This window comes from Leucoraja erinacea, chromosome 9, assembly GCF_028641065.1.
Source record: "Leucoraja erinacea ecotype New England chromosome 9, Leri_hhj_1, whole genome shotgun sequence".
In the NCBI taxonomy this organism is placed as follows: Eukaryota; Metazoa; Chordata; class Chondrichthyes; order Rajiformes; family Rajidae; genus Leucoraja; species Leucoraja erinaceus.
In genome coordinates this window covers 29,762,167-29,778,788 of record NC_073385.1, presented here as the reverse complement: position 1 = coordinate 29,778,788, position 16,622 = coordinate 29,762,167, and the positions used below count along the sequence as shown (strand labels likewise).

Genomic DNA, 16,622 nt, shown 5'->3' with positions numbered 1-16,622 from the left:
AAGATTTCGTAATTAAAAATGAAAAAAATCAAATGTTTATCTACCTAAAACCCAATATGTATGAGAGGAGTGAGCTAGATGAATGGAACTTAATGCTAAGTAGAGTTTCAGATAATTTAAAAACAAATGCTGGTTGTAAATCTATTGGAATATTCAAATCCAAAGGTAGCAGTCATTATTTTCCTCCCAATCTGTCAAGGAAAGATCAGATTGAGGTGGCCTTTACACGGTGGCATGGTGATCAAAAGCTTAGAGTTAACAACCTTACCATCTCAGCACTAAATATTACATGCAACAAATTTTAAGAATTCCCATACAAAAACTTACCAGAAACTTTTCCAGAATACTGCCCGGATTAGCTACAAGAAGAAGTTGGACAGATTGTTTTATCTGGAGTGCTGGAAGTTGAGGCGAGACCTGATAGAAGTATATAAAATTATGAGAGGCATAGACAGGATAGACAGTGAGAATTCATCACACCTCCCTCCCCCTCCCCCACCCCACCACCACCACAACATGGAAATGGCCAGGGTAAGAGGGTATTGCTTTAAGGTGAGCTGGGGCAATGTTTAAACAAGGTACGTGGGGCAAGTTTTCTTTTCCACACAGATGTGGTGTGTGCCTGGGGGTGGTGGTGGAGATACAATAGTGCTATTTAAGAGGCTTTTGTGTAGGCACGTGGATAAACAGGGAATGGAGGGACATAGATCACGTGCAGGCAGAGATTTGTTAACCTTGGTATCAGTTCAACACAGACATTGTGGGCTGAATGGCCTGTTCCTATGCTGTTCTGTTTTCTTTTCTAACACAGAGGACAAAATAAGAAATAACAGTTTCAAACATCTAGAAAGATTATGGAAGTCCTATGTTTCTTTGCAACAGGTGCATCATTATTCAAATGAAACTAATTAACTGATTAGTGTGCTTTACTTTGATTTCTCAATTGGTTTAGACAGCTGTGACCTTGAAAGAATTATACAAATCCAAACACTGCTTTAATAAAAATGATTGTGCAATAGGCAAACAATCCTCTCTGCAATAAGCTTGACAAGTGACCAGTCAACTAAAACTTTAAAAGGAAAAGTTTTAAAAATAGAATTAGCCTGGCTATTTACTTCAACAAATCTATTTTTTGAATACAGTAATCAGAGCTTTTAAAATGTTTTAAGTCAATGCCTCGTTTTTTTCTAAATCCACTCATTGAAATGAGAGATTGATTAGAGTGAATTACACTAACTTTTTTTCTCCAATGTGCAGATCAAACAACGAAAGTTGATCTCAAATAGAAAATGTGAATTCACAACTGCCAAAGGCTACCCATTGAACATATCCTATTCCTGCTTATACAGATGCTTTCAACAGTGACGATATACAAAGATTATGCAAACATGAGCCACTATGTGTTTATACCACAAAATTAATACGAACAATAGAATTATAATTTCAAGATAATAGGCTAGAGAAAAGTGATAGTCAGTCCATTAAAGAAGCAAAGACAAGAACTGCTGATATTGTTTAATGATCGACCAGGGTAGGGCTGCTTTGTTCATTATATCTGAAGTACAACTAATAAGTTCGGTATCAAAATGTCTTGCTTTAGAGATCTGCAGCCACAGTTGAAATAGTTGCTGGAAAAAAGAACAGTACAGCACTGGAACAGGCCCTTCGGCCCACTTTGTCCGTGCCAAACATAATGCTAAGATAACCTCATCTCATCTGCCATATTCAGGGATCTGGAGGGATCCCTTCATATCCTCCAATTCCCTGCATATCCATGTTCCTATCTAAAAGCCTCTTAAATGCCATTTCTGTATCTGTCTCTACCACCACCACCACCATCCCTGACATTGTGTTCCAGGCAACCACTTGCCACTTATATTTCTTTAAAACTTAGCCCCTCTCACCTCAAAGCTATGCCCTTTGGTCTTTGACATTTCTACGCTGGGAAAAATGTTTTGACTGTCTACCCTATCTACACCTCTCAAACTAGTTACCATGTTTTATGACAGCTTCCAGAAAAGGTTATGAAAATCTCTCTTCCAGGGTGGTTGGCCTTTCCAAACTAAAGGCATGCTAACTCAAGTAATTAGGGACATAATTTTTTAGCAATTTGTCTCATGTACTACAAAGGACTACAAGATACGTAAAAGACTGTCGATGCCGAAGCTTTGGAAAACAAAGCTGGATGAACTAATGGTTGGCAGCATCTGTAGAGCGAAATGGACAGATAACATTTTGGGTTGGGACCCAAATGCCATTGTACCGTTTCTCTCCATAGATGCTGCCTGATCAATTGGGGATCCCCCAGCGTTTTTTGTTTGCTTCCACACGTTGCATGGTATTCTGAAACCAAACAAAACAGTGTTGGAGGAAATCTTTGAAAAACAATACTAAAATTGCTTCACCCATTACACTCAGTTCACCTGGTATGAAGGCTTTTGGACTTAAACTTTTTCATGGTTTTGAGTACTCTGTGAGATGAAACACAAAGCGATTTGGGATTTAAAATTATTCTTGGATCTGCTCTAAACGGATTTAAAATGACACCTTGATTTGGATTACACAAATTAGAATGCAATGAGATGGCAAAACGCCACAATTTTGATTTCACTGATCAAGGCATTAGATGCAAAAAGTTTCTTTACACAGTTTATTTTCATTCTTTATTTGATGGGGTATGAGCAAAATGGGTATAAACAGAAGGAAGTGAGAATGACTAGAAATGAGAAATCAATAGCAGCACCAGGAGATGGTCCAAATGAGTAGGTCTCAATAAATGACTATTTCATTTCCACGCATTTTATTTTGACAAAACAAACTGTGGGTAGAGGGAGAAAAAGAACAGGAGAAAACTCAATTTATTAATTATTCTCAACACATTTCTACTTTACACTATTTAAAAAAAATGACAAGTAGTCAATTTACAGCACGAGTGACGTACCAACAGATTTGGAGAGGCCATAAACTAGCAGACATTGGGAGGCCCCGAAAAATTAAAATCATGGCACATGGTCAGAATAGCATAAGAGGCAAACTGTTAATTCAGGCTTTAATTGTCCATCGTCTTGCTTTAGAGCAAGGTATGACTGAGCATTTCTAACCACAAAAATTATTTCACACTCTTCATTAGACAAGTATCTTACTCATAAACTCATTACTAGGCTAATGTTCAATAAACACACCCATATACGGGTACAGTGGATCTGACCAAATGAACCCCAGCTTGGCCTTCCACCAGACCTAAAACTATCATTCCAGTTGGAATCCCCAAAATGAATGCCACTACATCTACATATATATACCTATAAAAGTCTCATCTTGTGTGTGTGTGTGTGTGTGTGTGTGTGTGTGTGTGTGTGTGTGTGTGTGTGTGTGTGTGTGTGTGTGTGTGTGTGTGTGTGTGTGTGTGTTTTTCCACCTTCATCAAAACACCTCACGCTAGCGCTTGAATTTTTACATATTCTGACTCGCATTTTCCCCCTACACGCAGTAATCAGGTTCACTTTAGATTTCATCCGATATTTCACAAGTTATTGACGATTCAAGTTTTAAAAAACAGCAAAAAACATTTCTCACAGCCTTTTTCCTGGACTTTCCACTGATGATGTCACAATGCCACTCACAGTGCACCAATCACAATGGGCTCTCAAGCTGCCGAGTGGAGTTTAAAGGAGTGCTGGTCTAGCTTATTTTTAATACACTGTGGTGCATGCCTGGAACTCGCTGTCAGGGGTGATGGTGAAGGCAGATATGATAGTGGTGTTAGAGGCTTTTGGATAGGCACATTGATATGCAGGGAATGGAGGGATATGGATCTCATGCAGGCAAAGTTTAGTTTAATTTGGTATCATGTTTGGCACAGATATTGTGGACCTCTTTAACCAGCACACTGATGATCTGCAGGGTTCTATCAGGATCATTTAACTCATTACTCAATCATCTGGAAGCATGGATCAAATTCAAGGAGACAAGATGAGAATGATTGCCTTTAACACTAAGACACCACATGGCAATTCTGGAATGTCAGTAAAGTGGAGGTGAATGCAAATCAAGGAGAAACTCTTCACTGATCAAAGCAAACACAATAGCAATGGTTAACAGGAATTTAGACACTCGTGTGCAGACAGGAAATCACGTGGAAGCAGAAGGAATCAGTTTAACTGGCATGGTTACTGTTCCCTGCTCTTCATCTTTCGCCCCATCAGCCGTCACATACAAACGTAGACTGGGCGATCGTTTTGCTGAACACCTTCGCTTAGTCCACCTGGACCTATCTGATCTCCCGGTTGTTGAAAACTTTAATTCCCCTTCCCATTTCCACACTGACCTTGGCCTCCTCCATTGTCAGTGAGGTTAAACACAAATTGGAAGAGCAGTATCTCATATTTTGCTTGGGCAACTTACAACCCAGGGGTATGACTATTGATTTCTCCAACTTCAAGTAACCCCAGCATAGCGTCTCTCTTCATCCTCCCCTCCTCCCCCCCTCCCCCACCCAAGTCACAGGAGCTTTTCGTTCCCACCTGGTAAACAGCTAACAATGGCCTGTTTCCTTTATCATTGTTACATTTTTGCCTATCTTTCATTCATTTGTTCTATATCTTTCTGCATCACCATCTCTATCTCTCATTCCCCTTCCCGTGACTTCCAGCCTGAAGAAGTGTAATCGCCCCGAAACATCACCCATTTCTTCTCTCCAAAGATGCTGCCTGTCCTGCTGAGTTACTCCAGCATTTTGTGTCTATCTTTGGTTTAAAACAGTATCTGCAGTTCCTGCCTAACAATAGTATTAGAACCAAGGAAAGGGCTTACAATGACGTCAACACAATTCGAGCAAGCCCAAAGATCAAAGAATTGTCAGAATTTAGCTAAAAGAGGACCATGGCACTAATAAGGAAAGGGAAAGTAAAATACAACAGCAGGCTAACGAGAAAACAGAAACAGACCATGAATTTCTACAGACACCAAAGAAATAAATGACCAAAGTCCACTGTGTCCAGTACAGGGTGACGTTGAAGTTATAATGGGGAATAAGGAACAGCCATCAAAATTAAACGTATCTTGCATCCATTTTCATGAAAGACTGAGAGAACCTCGTCAAGAGTATTTTATTGTCATATGTGCCAGATGGGAAAATGAAATTCTTACTTGCTGCAGCTCAACAAAATATGTGAATATGCAAACATAGTACATAACGGGGGAAGAGAAAAAAAAAAGGAATGGTTCAATAAGTAACAAATATAGTGCAATAATAATGTATTTTGCAGTTCAGAGCTCAGAGCTTATTCGTTGTTGTTTAATAGCCTGATTGCTGAAGGGAAGAAGCTGTTCCTGAAACTGGACGTTACAGATTTTAGGCTCCTGTACCTTCATCATGATGGTAATGGTGAAATGAGTGTGTGGCCAGGATGGTGTGCGTCTTTGATGATTTTGGCTGACTTTTTGAGGCAGCTACTACGATGGATCCCTTCGAAGGTGGGGAGGTCCAAGGCGGTGATGGACTGGTCGGTGGTCACAATTTTTTGTAGTCTTTTTCGCTCCTGTACGTTCTGACGCGACACGTGAGCAAACATAACATTCTTGCTGACAACCAACATGCATTTAGGAGGCATAGATCATGCGAGTCTCAGCTTATCCTGACGACAAATGACCTGGCCAAGCACATTGATAGTAACGTCATCACGGATTTAGTTGTGCTGGACTTTTCTAAAGCATTTGCTGTCATCCCACACCAGAGACTGCTTCGGAAGCTTGACTTCTATGGTATTCGTTCCAACACGAAACGATGGATCTCCAGTTTCCTGACAAAACGTCTTCAGCGTGTGTGTGTGAACGGAAAGAGCTCCAATTGGCATCCAGTGTTGAGTGGTACACCACAGGGCACAGTACTTGGCCCACACCTATTTTTGCTTCACATAAATGACATCCATGAAAAAGTCGCAAGTACGACCAGACTTTTCGCAGATGATTGTTTGCTGTACCGTCCAATTAAGTCAGCTGATGATGAAGATGCTCTCCAAAAGGATCTCAATACTATGGTTGAGTGGTCACAACAATGGGGCATGCAGTTCAACCCTTCCAAATGCGTGTCACCAGAAAGAGGAATCCAGGCGAAACATCTTACAATATACTTGGTACCACCCTTGAAGAATCCAAACAAACCAAGTATATTGGCATCAAATTGCAGAATGATCTGCATTGGAATGGTCTTCCGAAGCAGTCTCTGGTGTGGGATGACATCAAATGCTTTAGTCACGGCGCCAGGCGGAAGAGGGCTCTGCCCGAACCAGCTGCCTGCCCCTTTTCCGGGGTTACGTTCGTGCCCGGATAGTACTAGAAAGGGACTACGCGCTGGCCACGGGCACCCTGAGGGATTTCAGGGACCGCTGGGCACCGAGGGGGTTGAATGTATCCTGGACAAGGATTGTAATATAGTTGTTTAGTAGTTTACTTAGTATATTTGTTTGTCTTGTATTATGGTGGTGGGTTCTGTTTTGTTTTATTGTGTTGTAAATACTATTTTAATATTTGAATAAATATTTTTGATTAAAAATAAGAAGCTGGTTACCAAGCTCACGGAACTGGGTCTCTGCACATCCCTCTGCAATTGGATCCTCGACTTCCTCATCCACAGACCACAGTCTGTTCGAATTGGCGAAAACACTTCATCCACAGTAACAATTAGTACGGGAGCACCTCAAGGCTGTGTGCTCAGCCCCCTGATTTACTCCTTCTATACCCATGACTGCGTAGCCGGACATAGTGCGAACTCCATCACCAAGTTCGTCGACGACACCACTGTTGTTGGACGCATCAAAGATGGCGACGAGTCAGAGTATGGAAGTGAGATCGACCGACTGACCAAATGGTGCCAGCACAACAACCTGGCTCTCAACATCAGTAAGACCATGATTGTGGACTTTGGAAGGGGAAGGACGAGGACCCACAATCCTGTTCACATCAATGGGACGATGGTGGAGAGTCAAAAACCTCAAATTCCTTGGCGTGCATATTTCTGAAGATCATTCCTTGACCCAGCACCCCGATGCAATTATAAAGAAGGCACATCAGTGACTCTACTTCCTGAGAAGATTACGGAGATTCAACATGTCGAAGAGGATTCTCCTAAATTTCTACAGGTGCACGGTAGAGAGCATTCTGACTAGTTGCATCGTGGCCTGGTTTGGCAACTTGGTTTTTTTCTTGGTTCCTGGTTTCTTGGTCCTCCAAAATATTCCAAATGGAATTTAAACTGGAGGCGGTGAAGGGAGGGCTTAAGCCAGAAAGGGTTATTGGGAAGAAAGAGCTACTTTAAATTTAGTTGCATCTGGTTGGGTAACTATAGTTGGGTGGAGATTATTCCATGCTTTTAATTGTGCGGGGGAAGAACGAATTGCTGTATACATCTGTCTTTGTAGCTGGGATCACAAATTGGATTGAATGCCCTCGTCTGCTCCTAATTGGTTTGGGTTTGGTGTAGGTCTTGTAGTCTATGTCGAGCTGACCATTTAACATTTTGTAAAAACAGGTCAAACGGTGAGCTTCACGTCTGTCTTGGAGAGGGTTCCACCCCAGAGAATTCAGAAGTTTGGTGACACTCGCTTCTCTCTCATAGGTGTTAGTAACAAATCGAGCTGCCTGTCTTTGGACACGTTCGATGGAAGAAATGTTTTTATTTGTGTATGGGTCCCATGCTGCAACTGCGTAGTCCAAATGAGGTCTAACGAGGGTGAAGTATAGCTTCTCCTTGACAGAAGTTGAACAATGATGAAAGTTGTGCCTCAGAAAGTTTAGGACACCTGTTGCTTTCACCATTGCATGATGAGTCAGCTTGGCCAGGCTCAGGAGCAACCCTACCAGGACATCTTCAGCCCTACCCTCTCCCTACACACAGGGTGTCCAAAGATGAGGCTGGTGGGTGAAAAATGCAGCCAGAAGGCAAGGAGCAGCCCCTTTAGGTATTGGAATAGTGGCTGCAGCCTCACACACTCCATATACACGTGGTACACAGATTCTTCCAGCCAGCACAAGTGGCAGGCAGCTGGTAACCAGCTTGGAAGGGATGATGGTATTAAACACTGAGCTGTAGTCTATAAACAACAGCCTGAAGCAAGTGTTTTTATTGTCCAAGTGGTCCAATGCAGAGAAGAGAGCCAGTGAAATTGCATCCTCCGTTGATCTGTTGTGACGGTATGTGAGCTGTAGTGGGTCGTGGTTCTTGTCGAGGTAGGAGTTGATGTGCACTATAATCAACCTCACAAAGCACTTCATCACCACAGACATTAGTGCCACTGGTCGATAGTCAGTGAGGCACGTCACCTTACTCTTCTTGGGCACCGGTATTATTGATGCCCTCTTAAAGCAGGTGGGAACCTCAGACTTCAGAAATGAGAGGTTGAAAATGTCCGTACAAACTCCCACCAGTTGGTCTGCACAGGTCTTGAGAACTCGACCAGGTCATCAGGTCCCGGGTCATCTCGACATCAGGTCCAGGCGCTTTCCGAGGGTTCATCCCCCTGAAGGATCTTCTGACGTCGGCCTTTGTGACTGTGACTGTAATACCGTCAGGGCGAATGGGGGCTCGGGAAGGCACATCAATGCCTATCAAACCATGTGTAGAATGCATTGAGCTTGTCAGGGAGTGATGCTTCAATGTCGTTTGAGCTGCCTCCTGATTTTGCATTGTAGGACGTGATGGCATTCAAGCCCTGCCACAGTTGCCGAACATCCGTCTCATCCTCCAGCTTAGAGCAGAAGTCCCTTTTGGCCTTTTTGATGGCCTTACCAAGGTCATATCTGGACTTCATATAGACCTCTGCATCGCCAGACCTGAATGCCCGGGATCTGGTCTTTAGAAGAATGCAGATCTCATGGTTCATCCAAGGCTTCTGGTTAGGAAACACTCGGAAGGTTTTTGTTGAAACACAGTCCTTCACACATTTCCTTATGAAGCCTGTAACCACTGTGGTTTACTCATTCAGGTCTGTTGCCGAGTCCTTGAACAATGCCCAGTCTACAGACTCCAAGCAGTCCTGGAGTTGTTCTCCCTATCATCCAATTTACCTTATGGAAGTTGTGCAAAACTGCAGGTCATAGTAAAATAATAACAGGATCGGTCCGAGTCAGCATGGATTTACGAAGGGGAAATCATGCCTGATTACTTCTAGAATTTTTTGAGGATGCAACTAGAAAAATGGACAAGGGAGAGCCGGTAGATATAGTGTACCTGGACTTTCAGAAAGCATTTGATAAGGTCCCACATGGGAGATTAGTGGGCAAAATTAGGGCACATGGTAATGGGGGTAGAGTGCCGACATGGATAGAAAATTGGTTGGCAGACAGGAAACAAAGAATAGGGATTAACAGGTCCCTTTCAGAATGGCAGGCAGTGACTAGTGGGGTACCGCAAGGCTCAGTACCACAGCTATTTACAATATACATCAATGATTTAGATGAAGGGATTCAAAGTAACATTAGCAAATTTGCAGATGACACAAAGCTGGGTGGCAGAATGAACTGTGAGGAGGATGCTTATGAGAATGCAGGGTAACTTGGACAGGCTGGGTGAGTGGGCAGATGCAGTTTAATATGGATAAATGTGAGGTTATCCACTTTGGTAGCAAAATCAGGAAGGCAGATTACTATCTAAATGGTGTCAAGTTAGGAAAAGGGGAAGTACAACAGGATCTGGGGGCCCTTGTTCATCAGTCAATGAAAGTAAGCATGCAGGTACAGCAGGCAGTGAAGAAAGCGCAGGCAGTGAAGAAAACGAATGGCATGTTGGCCTTCATAACAAGAGGAGTTGAGTATAGGAGCAAAGAGCTCCTTCTGCAGTTGTACAGAGCCCTAGTGAGACCACACCTGGAGTATTGTGTGCAGTTCTGGTCCCCGAATTGGAGGAAGGACATTCTTGCTATTGAGGGAGTGCAGCGTAGGTTCACAAGGTTAATTCCAGGGATGGCGGGACTGTCATATGCTGAGAGAATGGAGTGGCTGGGCTTGTATACTCTGGAATTTAGAAGGATGAAAGGATATCTTATTGAAACATATGATTATTAAGGGTTTGGGCAAACTAGAGGCAAGAAACATGTTCCCGATGTGAGGGGTCCGGAACCAGGGGCCACAGTTTAAGAATAAGGGGTAAGCCATTTGGAACGTAGATGAGGAAACACTTTTTCCACACAGAGAGTTGTGAGTCTGTGGAATTCTCTGCCTCAGATGGCGGTGGAGGCCGATTCTCTGGATACTTTCAAATGAGAGCTAGATAGGGCTCTTAAAGATAGTGGAGTCAGTGGATTATGGGGAGAAGGCAGGAACGGGGCCTACTCCTGCACCTATCTATATACTTAAAAGTCTGATCTTGGATGTGTGTGTATTTGTTTGTGTGTTTATTTGTTTGTGTATAATCACATCTTCTTGAAAAAACGACATGCTAACGGTAATATTTTTACATATTCCGGTAGAGATTTTTCCCATGGAGTCCGAAATTGCCTTAACTGAAAATACCATGCTTTATTTCTCGACATTACTGAAAATGTTCAAAAATCGGACAAAACTTTGAATTAAAAACGACTGCCTTTCGCTGATGACGTCACAATGGGTCTGCTTGCTGCCGTCTTCCTCGTGCTGTGAGTGACATTAACCCCCCCACCACCGTTATTCAAAAGACGCAGAAAGAACGAGCAAGTCGGGCCCTGCATTGAAGCTGCCGAACTCGCAGTCCTTTGGTCGCCGGCCGGCCGCGCCCCCCTCGCTCAGGGTCCTCGGGTTGACGCATGGTGGGGAGGTGGCTGCTACAGATTAAACCTGGGCTGGATCAGATCCTGGAGCTGGAGTGAGGGAGTATTGCGTTCGGGAACCAGCCCTGCCCTGTGACGCCGCTCGCCATCTCTCTGTGCCTCTGCCCTCTCTCCCACTCCCCCCGGCCCTCTCTCCCCCCCCCCGGGGGCCTTTCCCCCCCCCCTTCTCCTCCCCCCCCCCCCCCCTGCCTCCCCCCCCCCTCTCCCCCCCCGCCCCCCCCCCGCCTCTCTCTCCCCCCCATCCCCCCCCCCCCCCCTCCTCTCTCCCCCTCCTCCTCTCTGTCCCCTCTCTGCATTTTGTTGTCTCTGTACTTGTACTGTACACTGACAATGACAATTAAAATTGAATCTGAATCTGCCCCCCCCTTCTCTCTCTCCCCCCATCTCCACCCCCTCTGCCCCTATCTCTCAGTCTCTTCCCCTCCCTCAGTCTCTGCACCTCTCTCTCTCTACCCCCCTCCCTCTCCAGACGCGCCTGCGAGTTGGGGCTATGCGTGAGTGGATAGGGTAGAGATGGGGTAAAAGGAGCGAATGAATATTAATATAATATCAAGGGTGTGTGTGCGTGTGCGTGTGTGAGACGCCGCAGGCCGCGCGTTGAGGGGACAGGACCCAACGGGTCCCACTTGGTCTAGTGGTCTAGAAAAAGCTTTAAAAAACTAGCAATAATAAATAAAAACTTGTAGTGGAAGAAAAATAGGCCAATAGTTTGCCAGGACCTGATGATCAGCATCTTGGGGTTCAAAGGAAATAGCTGTGAGTTTTGTAGATGCACTGGTTGTTATTTTCCTAGATTCTATACATTCGAAAGGACATAAAGTGTTGGAATAACTCAGTGGGTAGGCAACATTCCTGGTGAACAGGGCTAGGTGCTGTTTTGGGTCTCGACCTGAATTGTCACTTATCCACATTCTCCAGTGCTGATGCCCAAAGTTACTCCAGCATTTTGTGTCCTTTTGTGTATTAACCTGCAGTACTTTGTTCCTGCATTCTTCCATAGATTCGAAAATGGTTCCTACAGATTGGAAGATGATAAATATAACTCCAACATTTAAGAGGGAAAGAGAAAATAGAGTATACAGATCAGTTAGCATGATTACAGCATAAAGGTAAATGCTGTTAAGGAGGAAATGGTAATAGGACATTTTTTTTAAATCAGGATTTGGCAGAGTCAACATGGACTTATGGAAGGAAGATCATCTTTCATTCATCTATTGATTTTTTTTCTGCATCAAGAAGAGTGAGAAGAAAACAACTCATATGATGTGTTTAGATTATCAGAGGTCTTTAATAGCGGCACAATATCAGCACACAGGACATTGGGAGTAATAAACTACACACATTGAGCATTGGTTAAAGGTGCAGAAAACAGATGTGGAAGAAATAAATGGTTGTATTGCCTGTAAAGTGAATAGAAACGATTCTTGGAATATAAACAAGCTAACTAAATGGACGATTAAATATAATCTGGGAACACAAGGCTATCCAGTTTGGGAGCAAAAAAATGAAAAGGCAAAACTGTTTTTAACTGGCAAGGGATTGAAAGGTGCTGGTGTTCAAAGGGACCCGAGTCAAGTCCAAGATGAATCAACATTAATGTGTAGATACAATTAATTTGGTAGGTAAATGCTAAATTGGCATTTCCTGGGCAACAGGATTTGGTTCCAAGAGTAGATACCCTTCACTCCATTTATACAGAATCAAATCACAGAAGATCATAGACTCATACATAGATGTGGAGGTGATATTTCCCCATGCTGGAATTTCTAGAATCAAGAGCCTCTAAAACCTCAAAAGTATTGATGAGGTGTTGAATATCCTACTCCTGCTTCTATTTCCTACTTTAAACTCAAGACTCTGGATAGACAATTATCAGTCCAATAACAGTGCACTACCACACATTAAATTTTTGACTGAAAAATTAAAAGGTTCTTTATATAAATACAAAAAAACTGAGAAATCAAGGTGATCAAACTGACGATGATTGTAAACTTTTGATACAATTGAATGTTTGATGCAACAGTTCACAATTCAACATGGTCAACTGTATCTCTGGTCTCAGAAACAACTCAGTTTTCCCCTTCCTTTTTATTAAAGATACCATCTCTTTCCTTCCAAGTTTCTTCAACTGACTTCAAATTATTCAAGCCGCATTGTGGAGTTTCAACTCTTAATGTGTTGCATTATTACACTAGGCCTCTTAATTGTTAGATCAGCAATAATAACAATATCAGTTGATAGCCGAGTACTGCTCTGCAGTGACAGGCAAGCTTAAGCATGTTCCATTTTGAAAGGGAAAGTGTTGCTTTAACAACATTAATGAATATGATATTTCCATAAGCACATTTTGCTTTTCTTCCACAAACATGAATTGGCACTTAACCTCCTTTTAAGTCAACATCACCAAAGCTACTGGAAGTATTTTTAGCCTAGAACTAATCACAATTGTGGAATTTAACACTTTTAGGGTTTCTCTAGTTTACACACTCTTCGGGATGACATGTGTAATCTGCAGAACTGTTAGATTTCAAAATGGGAGATAAATGGGCTAAGGATTGCACACACAATTCAATTCTCATTTATGTCCTGAACAATTTTTAATACTTTTTTAAAGTGTTATGTTGACATCTATCATGGATTTTTTTCCATATAAATTTGTGTAATTACTAAATGTCTAAAAGACCATGGAAGATGAGGTGATCAACTTATTATGAATCAAATAGTAAAGATCAAACCATTTTAGGGGATGCAATTCCTGCAAGAATTATAACTGCAGCAAATTAAACTTCAAGAAGGTCACCTTGTTCTAACTAGACATATTTCAACGGATTAAGGAGACTGAGCAGCTGTCTTTAGTAATCCCTATTTCAGTCATGGAATTGAGTTTGGAGGTAACACTAATGTAGAACACAATTGGAGAAACATATTCGTCAAAATAATAAATACATACATTACATGCACTAAAACTGCATTGTATACAAGTTATTCTAATCAATACTTCTTACTAATACCATTGGCAAAACTTCTCATAAAGGATTTAAACAATCATTATCAAATGAAGGTCACCATTATTTTTTTATTGGTAACTCACAAAAAGAAAAACATAATTGAGTAGGAATGTGCTTTGATTCAACATTTCCCAAATATTATTTTGTACGACGTCATGCTATTAATTGGGAAAGGAACCATCCATAAAATTCGAGCACACGCAACGTTTGGTGTGTGTTCAAGGGCGTGTCTGGTATGAAAAAATAGCCTCATTGACCCGCCCACCTTCCAGCCAAAAGGTGTATTCACGAGAAATCACGGCAATGCAATCCGGTTTTCAGTTGATGTGCTCAAGTCACTATAATATTCGCCAACAATTAATGGGCGTTGTAGACTAAGATAACTGAAGTTTGTGCTCTGATATTGCGAGAATGCAGATCAGAGCTACGCCAGAAAACAGTCTACCAAAGATCTTATAGAAGATATTTGCAGTCTACTGCGTGCCTGAGCATAATTGGGCGAGAAAGGGAAAGCAGAGATAGACAAGACAGGTGACAACTATTCCACACTGCAGGGCAACACTGCTGAGAGTGCAAGGAAACCCCAGAGTGGTGGATGGGGCGCAGGAGGTCACGCTCTGGAAACACCATCGCCTCATTAAGGCTGACATTGTCCCGGCCTCTCAGGCATCCGATCCTCGGGGAAAGCCCCCCTTCCCCCTCGCTGCCCCTCAGACCAAGCGGCCTCTCCCACAGGAGGGAGGGAGAGCGCAGGCCAGGCCGCGGCCTCCTGCTACCCCCGCGCTCAATCATGGCCACTTCCCTCGCGGGTGACGATGGGCGATCGGTTCCTCAAACGGCCCCGCGGATTGATTGGGCTTGCGGCCTGGGCCTGGGCCTGGGCCTGGGCTTACCTCTCCCCTGTCGGCTGAGGGGACGGACGGTGCGGCTCCGGGCCCGGCTGCTGTCACCGTTTCTCTGCCTGTCTCCGGCTCAGTGTCGGCGCGCGGTCGCGGTCGCCTCGCTGACGTTCACTTTATTGCCAAAGCGGCCCGTCCCGGGCTGCAGCCAATCCCGCCGCAGTTCATCCCCACTCCTTAAAGGGGAATGCACACCACTCCCGCATGGTCCCCACCTCCAACCCATGCCTTCTTTTCTGTTTTCGCAAATTGGAGGAACAACGCCTAATATTTCCGCTCTGGTAGCAAACACCCCAACGACACGAACATTGAGTTCTCCAATTTTAAATAACCAAACAACAATTTCCCTTTCGGCTGTCCCCTTCCAACTATATTCCTTCGTCCACATTTTGTCCTCTTTCCTTATCTCACAACCTTTTGTCTTGAAGAATACAGCACGGGAACAGGTCTTTCATCCCTCAATGTCTGTGCCAAACATGATGCCAAGACAAACTCTTATCTGCCTGCATGATGATATCCCACCATACTTATGTACCTATCCAAAAGTTTCTTAAATACCACTACAGTATCTACTTCCACCACCACTCCCAGTAGGAGTTTCCTAGCACGTACCATCCTCGTTTAAAAAAAACTCTTCCCATCTCTGACCTTTGTCCACCCATTTGTTAATTAAAAAAAAACCATCACCTGTATCACTTACACTTGACAGCAGGGCCGGATTTAGATGAAGAGAGGCCCCCACCCCCACGATTAGAGGACCATGACTAGCCGACAGTGACAGTGTCAAACTTTTAGATCCTATAGTATGTTGTCATTAAACAGTTGGTTTTAAAATACATATTGGATTCACCGGGGAATGGGCGATGCCTGACGTGGATCGCCGTTTGAAGCTCTGGAGTGTTGGGCCTGCTGCTTCAACATCATGGAGCTGTGGTCTGCGGAGCTCCCAGCCTTGGGCCACGCTGATTTTAATATCGCGGAGTCCTGGGAATCCTTTGCCGAGGGCCGCCAGCGTGAATCTCCACCCAGCTCAGCCTGTGGACTTCAGGAGCCGCGGTCTCCGGTAGGAAGTGGCCGATTCGGAAGTCCAAGCCGCTGAGAATGTTCTCCCGTACCGTCAGATGGTGACACCCAAATTTAATTGTACCAATGGCCATGAAGGGGGGTGTAAGAGGAGGGGGTCCGTTGAAGACGGGAAAAGGGATCATCAATGGGGGCGAGGACTCCTTCCCATGGAAGAACGGTGTGAGGCTGAGGCGACGGAAGAGCTCCAAATCGCGGCATGCGCAGAACTCATTGAGGTGGGGACGGAGGGGGACAAAGATGGTGAACACACGGCAGGGATGGGGGTTGGGTCAGAGGAAGGCAGGTGAGTGGACTGAGGCCAAGGCGATGTCTGGTGGAGGGGTGGTGGGTGGTCAGGGGGTAGGGGGTATGAAGACTGTAGTGTGGGTGGGGAAGAGCTGGGGTCACATGGTTGAGGGGAATGGGGAAGACCCAGGGCAACAGCCACTGAGATTACCAGGGTTGGGAGCACCTACCACTAGGACCCAGTGCAGTCAAACCCAAGGGAGTGGGAATCTACAGCGTGGAAGCTTCAGGCCCGGTGCTGAGTTCAAACTGCAGGTAAGGCAACGGCTGCGGGCTGCTGGAGGGCGGTGGAGTGGCGCGGGTCAGCGGGCAAAGAGTAGGAGGTCCCAGTGGGCAGATGGACGGTGAGGCAGCGAGGTGAGTAGGCCCCCCTAGATCTCGAGGCCCCAACCTTAAACTTGTCTAGCTTAAACGCAAATCCGGCCCTGCTTGACAGGCATTATCTTGCTCCCACCTCTCTTCCAGCTTTCTCCTGCCTACTACAATCAGGCTAAAGAAAGGTCCCGACCCAAAATGTCATTATCCTCCAGCTGAGTTACTCCAGC

At 44.2% G+C, this 16,622-nt stretch overlaps 1 protein-coding gene across 4 annotated transcripts in view; it reads right to left on the bottom strand.

The window, feature by feature from the left end:
* The window catches only part of ktn1 (kinectin 1), a 100,310-nt gene extending 85,300 nt beyond the window's left edge, over positions 1–15,010 (bottom strand). For 2 of the 4 annotated variants that reach the window (XM_055640456.1, XM_055640457.1), the window contains exons 1-2: positions 14,701–15,010; positions 328–417 (exon numbers count right to left, since the gene is read on the bottom strand). The gene's annotated coding sequence lies outside the window, so the exon portion shown is untranslated. The remainder of the gene's footprint in view (positions 1–327; positions 418–14,700) is intronic. The other 2 variants (XM_055640458.1, XM_055640459.1) reach the window with 2 other exon arrangements.
* Between the last annotated feature and the right edge of the window lie 1,612 nt (positions 15,011–16,622).